General features: G+C 42.7%; 1 protein-coding gene across 2 annotated transcripts in view; it reads right to left on the bottom strand.

Moving 5' to 3' along the window:
• Positions 1–251: 251 nt before the first annotated feature.
• The window catches only part of LOC149874063 (uncharacterized), a 42,191-nt gene continuing 36,442 nt past the window's right edge, over positions 252–6,000 (bottom strand). For both annotated transcript variants that reach the window (XR_016443332.1, XR_016443333.1), the window contains one exon: positions 252–2,915. The gene's annotated coding sequence lies outside the window, so the exon portion shown is untranslated. The remainder of the gene's footprint in view (positions 2,916–6,000) is intronic.

Below are 6,000 nucleotides of genomic sequence, written 5' to 3'. Positions count from 1 at the left end.
GGCTTATTTCTAACACAGTAAAACAAGCTGCTGTAGGGAAAACTCCCTGGTGAGCTAACCATCCTAAAACTTTATGGTTACCTATGTTCATGAAGTTTTTAGTGCTACAGCATGGGCTTGGATGGCAGGAATCCACAGAAGTGGCTAGAAGTGATTTCTCATTTTTCTCTGAATAAAGGATACATAAACCTGCCTTTAATTAAGAGATTTTTGATCAGCAGTGGACCAGATATTTGGACAGTGCATTCACTTCCTGCCTGCACCCTCAATATTTTTCCCCCAGACACAGAAAAACTCATCAGTGTATTTAAAAATAAAGAAGTGGTGACACCTCGTGGTGAGTCAGACAAAATACCTTATTTTATCAGGAATTCAGAATTGTTTTTCATAGAAATGTTTTCTGGCAGATTATAACATGAGATGTTCAGGCATCATCCCCATGACTCTAAACCTCCAATCAGCCTCTGGTTCCTTTTAAAGCACCATGAAATGCATCTGTCATGTTGCATCAGACTAGTGTGTCCCCCTTCATCATGGCATCTGCATTAAAACACAGTGTTCCAGCTATTGTCACATCACTTTTTAAGCATTACATAGAGCAACTATTTATACAGAATGCAGGTTAAATGCTTTGAAAGCTGAAAGTGTTTCCTCTTAAAGAAGCCAGTCCTGGGGTTAGACTGGCTGGGTTTTGCAGACCTTTTCAAGTACTTCTGCATCAAAACTGTTTTTAGAAAGTGACTCAAAACTAGATCATATGGCATGCAGCAAAATCCTGGCAAGCAGTCAAAACTGAGTCAGTTGCTGGCAAATTCTTTTGCCTTTGAAGACTACACAGAGACTGCCTTGGTCAGCAGCAGTCAAAAGGCTCACACTGGCTTTGATACTGTGACAAGAAGTCATAGTGAAATGCAGTAAACTAGTCTAGACGTGTACAAAGAAGGTATGGATTCTTTCCAAACAGTGGCAAGTGCTGGAAATTTTTTTAAGGGAAACAGAACAGCACAGAGCTGTGCTTGTGGCAACTAAGCTGTGTTCACTCCACATCACCAAGTGGAAATCTTTCTTGGCATGTTGAGCCAATCAGTTGAGTACCAGCCACTTCTTATCAAAGGAAGCAGCTGCAATTCTGCAACACTCAAGTCAAAACATGCTCAGTGTTGCTTTGGCATCAGTGTGCATGTTTGTTTTCATGTGTAAGAGCTTGTAGCAGTGCAGCTTCTCAAGTTCATGTCCATATTTGTGCATAATCTATTAAACTTAGTTTCCATTGCCTCTATTGAGAGAGAAGGGGGGAAAAAAACCCTAACCTTTGGTATGGTACGTGATTCTTTTATGCATAATTCCAAATTATAAGGATGGAAACTGAAACATTTGAAAAACCATCAGTTAGCTCATCCATAGATTCATAGATTTCATAGACCTTAGGGCTGGAAGGGACCTTGGAAGATCATCGAGTCCAGCCCCCTGCCCCAGGGGCAGGAAGTCAGCTGGGGTCAAAGGATCTCAGCAAGATAAATGTCCAAATGTCTCTTGAAGGAGTCCAGAGTAGGCACTTGCACCACCTCTGGTGGCAGTCTGTTCCGGGCCTCGGGGGCTTGGACAGTAAAGTTCTTCCTCATGTCCAGCCTGAAATGGTCTTGGAGGAGTTTTTGACTGTTTGACCTTGTCTTCTCTTGAGGCGCTCTGATGAACAGGCATTCCCCCAGCTCCTGATGTACACCCCTTATGTACTTATAGGCAGCCACCAGGTCCCCCCTGAGCCTGCGCTTTTCCAAGCTGAATAGTCCCATTGCTCTCAGCTTCTCATCATGAGGCCTGTTTTCCTGCCTTCTGATCATGCGTGTGGCTCTCCTCTGCACTCTCTCAAGCTTCTCCACATCCTTTTTAAATTGTGGAGCCCAGAGGTGGATACAGTACTCCAGCCGCGGCCCCACCAAGGCCTAGTACAGTGAGAGGATGACATCCTGGGATTTGCTTGAGAAGCATCTATGGATGCAAGCCAAAGTTTTGCTTGCTTTACCAGCTGCAACATCACACTGGTGGCTCATATTCATCTTGTGGTCAATCATGACCCCCAAATCCCTTTCAGCAGTGGTGCTAGCAAGCATACTACTGCCAAGCCTATAAGCATGCTGCAGGTTTTTTTCCCAAGGTGGAGTACCTTGCATTTTTCCATGTTGAACACCATCAGGTTTTTCTTCACCCATTTTCTAAGCCTGTCAAGGTTGGCCTGGATCATCACAAGATTATCGGGCCCAGCTCCACTGCACTAGGCAGGAAAGTTTTATTTTACTACACATGACTATTACACTGTATAACTTTCTTAATTTTCCTAGGTATTATTAAGTTTACTGCTTTGCAGTGCCGAGGTACAATAAAAATTAATTTAAAAGCACTGATTCTGGCCAAGGGATTCTAACTTCCATCCTTTCAATTGCCAGCATGTGATTTTTTCTGTGATAGTGCGCTTTATAACAATTTCTTACTGTTTTCAAATCACTCAAGCTACTTAGAAGGTATTGTAAATGACAATTTTTAATGAAAGGATTTTGTTTGAGTGGGTAACTCAAACTGACTAGTGGCTATCCACAAAATATGGTTATGCAGTAACAAAATGAATCATTTACAATCGGTTGGCAAGGAGAAAATGTCATGTGGTAATGAGATTGGCCGGCTGGGGGTCTGGACTCATATGTTCTCTTTTGGCCCTACTACTGATCTGCTCTGAAGGCTTAAGTGAATTTGTTTACTACTCTGCCTCCATCTTCCCACTTGCATAATGGAGAAAATAGCTAGGCAGTTAAACAGATTTAATCCATTGATAGTTGAGACTACTGCCTGGGAGGGTTTGTAGAAGTCCAGGTTTGTAGTGCTGTGCTTTCAGTCATCACCAGGAACTAGCATCACTGTCCCTAATCAAAAGAAACAACAAGAAATGAAAGAACAGTGTTAACCTAGTTTTAGTTTCACTGCCCCCCATCACGCACAGTATAGAAAACAAACCAGAACAAAATGGATATTACAGCTGGAGGAGCAGAGAGCCAGGTATGGCTAGACACTTTCGACAGAATTTGGTCTGCTTTATATTTGTCGTGATCATCACAGTCTCAAAGCATAACTAAAGTGGTTATAAATAAAAATGGAAGTAAGGTCTGTCCCTTTCCAGCCTTTAAGAGATAGAGCCTAGCAGCTTTATAAAGAGAGAGGCGGTTATATATTTGTGTGTGTCTATGTCAGTCTGTGAGAGGAATTTAATGTAAAGTGGGAGAGCTTTCTCTACAAAGTTTGGGCACAGCCTAGCACAAATGGTCAAAGACTCCTATGCCTACATATAATACAAATAAATAACAGTAATAACAATAATAAAATATTGGGAAATCCCTTCCATAGGGAGGGGAGGTTATCACATTGGGAGACAGAACTGTATTTTTCCAGAGATTTCTTTAAGACACTTGTCAATATGAGGCTAAATTGGCTTTTATTGGTACACAAGCAAATTCCTGCGTACACGCTTTGGGGCCAGCCCTCATGTAGAGCAGACAGGTGTGGAAAAATCTCCCCTTCTTCTGACCATGAAATGACTGTGATGCCATTCTGTGAAAACTTAACTAGCCAAATAGCTGTCTCTAATGGGGGACAGGTGGATATTTAATACATGCTAATCAGTGGGCCACCACTCCACATACAGCCAACACCCCCATACTAATACTTAACTCTGCCATACATGCTTAGCACATCATTTGGCCAAAAAATCCGATGCAATGAACCTTAGCTCTAGGCAACAAGACAGAACATGTGTTTATCATTAATCTTTTTGAGCATTAGTTTTGCTTGAGTCTGTCTCTAGTGGACACGCTTATACAAATAAGCCTATGCTTCAGATGGAAATATGAGTCATAACATGGTGAGTTGTTATTACATGAACTCACGTTGTGCAGAATCTCTCTTTAAATCTGGGGGGAAAGGAAAGTTAATGAGGGCCCCTTTATGGGTGGCAATACTCTGAAAAATATACATCACAGTTTGCACTGTCTAGTAAGAAATCAAGGAATCCTTCATCAGGAGAGGAAGATAATTGGCTCCAAGGTTCTGCTCTATACCAAGTCTCTATTTGCTATCTCAGAATCAATCACCTTTGCAGCAGGAGAATGAATGCACACAGGGATGAAACGTTGTCTCTTCTTTCATTACAGTAGCAGAAACTGTAGCCACAGCAGCTGGATACCCTGGCCAGGTGCCTTTTATCCACTTAATTTTTCATTTTTACAAGATTAGATGCAAAAAGTAAAGGATAAAATGAGCAAAACTAACTTCTGTTTAAGTGTAGGGGAAAGAAAACCAAACCTGTATTGTGCCTGTGGTGCTATTTCAGGACATAGGTGGTGTGTTTTGTCTGTGTTTGAATATAACAACATATAAACTATCAAAATACAGATTTGCTTGCATGATGTTAGAATAGTGAGTTAAAGTGCATAGATTTTGTTCTTACAAAAAACTAGAACTCTTGGTTCCAAAATGATACCTTTTATTAAACCAACTAATTTTGTTCTGGATTTTATTCTTCTCTGTCTTTTTGCAAACCAAAACTGTATCTTTTACAACACTGCTGTGAGCCTGGGACCAGTAAAGCAACATAAAAGCAATTCGCTAAATATCCTGAGGCTTCTTCTTCCTTTTGTAGGATGTCAGATATCAACTTCCAAAACTATGAGCTACTGTCTGGTATTATCACTCTATGTGCAGATTCCATCTACCCCATCTGGGCATTTATAAAGACTGCGGCTTTCAATTAAGTGCTGTGCTGTTTGTTGAACCAAGGCTGTGCCACTGGGGTGGGGGAGGGCAATCGGGTCGACCGCCCCAGGGCCCGCACTTTGGAAGGTCCCGTGGAGCCGGGCAGAGCAGCCACAGCAACTCTGCGCCACTGCTGGCTTCACATCCGGCTGCTTGCTACCCTCCCTGCCCTGCCTCCAACTCCATCGCTGCCAATGGTGGCAGCAGCTTCTTCAGGTCCAGGGCACAGAGGGGCAGGGCAGGGCCCCACACACGCTGATTAGTCCTGGGCCCTGCACCCCGCCCTGGTCAGCTCTGTGTTTGACACTGCATTCACACAGAGGGCTGGCCAAGATGTTTATCTTGTTAAGTGTTTTGAAGCATCCACATGCAGGTCTCAGTCCGCTAGCTTGACCCACACTTTTCTGTCAAGTTCATGTTCAATGGGAGATCCATTTGGTGTCGCTATAAAATGGTGTAAGAATAGGTCTGACTTTTCCCAGCAGTTGGCCCACTCCATTGCTACCCATAGCTTTAGTTCAATATCCCCAATCTCTTCCAGGAGCTTGTGGATTTCATGTACAAACAATTTATGACTTTTAAGCCTTTTAAGCCTCCATCCATTCAGGTCTTCAGTTAACAGTTGATGGAGCAAGTAATTTTCATCATCACTTGCCTCTATTGAGGGTAATGATATTAGGGTCTATCTTATTATATCACTTGGTCTAATGCCTGAGAGTACAGACAGTACATTTGCATAAGGTGTGCAGTTTGTAATAAGTCTCTGCACACAGTTAAGTCAAGCTTTTTAGTGTGCTAACTCTGCCACACAGGAGCACAATACTCTGCTGGGGCATATACCATTGCAAGTGTGGTGATTCAGACAGAGAACTTTGAAGTTGGTACCCCATATCATGCTGACTAAACTTCTTAAGGCAGCTATCTATGCAAAGAATTTACTGCTGACTAGGGGTGCACCAATAGAGATTTTGGGGCTGATACCAATGGCCAATTTTTCACAGATTTCATAGACATTAGGGCTGAAAGATACTTCCCAAGATCATTGGGTCCAGCCCCTGCCCAAGCTGCTGGAAGCCAGATAGGGTCAAAGGATCCCAGCAAGATAAACATCCAAATGTTTCCTAAAAGAGTCCAGGGTAGGTGCTTGCACCACCTGTGGGGGGAGTCTATTCCAAGCCTTGGGGGCTCAAACAGTAAATAAGT

Source organism: Crocodylus siamensis, chromosome 1 (genome assembly GCF_052110815.1).
Source record: "Crocodylus siamensis isolate JL-2025a chromosome 1, ASM5211081v1, whole genome shotgun sequence".
NCBI lineage: Eukaryota > Metazoa > Chordata > Crocodylia > Crocodylidae > Crocodylus > Crocodylus siamensis.
This window is presented reverse-complemented; position numbering and strand designations above follow the sequence as displayed.